Below are 1,496 nucleotides of genomic sequence, written 5' to 3' on the forward strand. Positions count from 1 at the left end.
GGAAAATGGGAGGAGAGAATGTTTTTGTTGTTTGTTTGTTTGTTTTTGTCTGTTTTTTTAAGACAGGGTTTCTCTGTGTAGCCCTGGCTGTGTTGGAACTCAGTCTGTAGATCAGGCTGGCCTTGAACTCAGAAATCTGCCTGCCTCTGCCTCCCAAGTGCTGGGATTAAATGTGTGTGCCACCACTGTCCAGCATTGTTGTTGGGCTTGTTGGTTGGTTGGCTGGTTGGTTTTGGAAGGAGAGAATGTAAAGAGGCCTCTAGAATTATCCATGTGTAGTCTGCTGAGGAATCATGACTAAGTGTTCTGAGGGAGGTGAGATCACTGCTCGTGGTTAGAGGTGTGGTGGGACTAAGGGTGAATCACTTAGGCGTTCTTGCTCACAGCTAAAGCTCTCCTTTCCTAACGTATGCTTTCTCGGTCCTTTAGGACATTTTCATCCCCAGTCACATCTGTCAAACTGCAAAGCTGCTATGACTTTCTTCTGTTTGTTTGAGACAGGGTTTCTCTACAGAGCCCTGACTGTCCTGGAACTCACTGTGTAGACCAGGCTGGCCTTGAACTCACAGGAACCTGTCTGCCTCTGCCTCCCCAGTTCTGGGTTTACAGGTGTGCACCGCCATACCTGTGTGGCTTTGTCTAAAAACCAAGCCAAAGAGCCACTGTAGAGGATGTCCATCTAGTCCCAACATCATCAATCTTCCTCTTCTCCTCTTCTCTCCCTCCTCCTCCTCCTTCTTTTGTTTGTTTTTCTCTGTGTAGCCCAGGCTATCCTGGAACTCACTCTGTAGACAAAGCTGGCCTCGAACTCAGAGATCTGCCTGCCCCTGTCTCCTGAGTGCTGAGACTCAAGCCGTGTGCATCCACCAACTGTCTCATCATCATTCTTTTTTTTTTAAGGATTTATTTATTTATTATATATAAGTATACTGTAGCTGTCTTCAGACACATCAGAAGAGGGCATCAGATCTCATTACGGGCTCATAGATCTCATGTTGTGAGCCACCATGTGGTTGCTGGGATTTGAACTCAGGACCTTCAGAAGAGCAGTTGGTGCTCTTAACTGCTGAGCCATGTCTCCAGCTATCATCATTTGTTTCATTGGAATGTTTTGGCAAGAAAGTCCCCTTTCCTGGGAACTTGTGGCAAGGACAAAGGACTGGAAATACAGTGCATACAAGGATATTTCCCTCCTGCTTCTTGATGACCAAACTAACCCTGCCAATGAGGTCAAATGGACTGGAGATAGCACAGGCTAGGCCACCAGCCACTTTTAATATTTTCTCTAGTTCAGTGGTCTCAACCTAGGATGACTTTGTAACAGGTATGCTACTAGAATTTAGAGGGCAAGGCATTACTAAATTTCTTATTATGCACAAGACGGGCCCTGACACCTTAATAAGGAATTATAGGACTTTAAGTGTCCATAGTAGCACGTGGGAGGCAGAGGCAGGAAGATTTCTGAGTTCGAGGCCAGCCTGGTCTACAGAGTGAGT

This window comes from Mastomys coucha, unplaced genomic scaffold (assembly GCF_008632895.1).
Source record: "Mastomys coucha isolate ucsf_1 unplaced genomic scaffold, UCSF_Mcou_1 pScaffold18, whole genome shotgun sequence".
In the NCBI taxonomy this organism is placed as follows: Eukaryota; Metazoa; Chordata; class Mammalia; order Rodentia; family Muridae; genus Mastomys; species Mastomys coucha.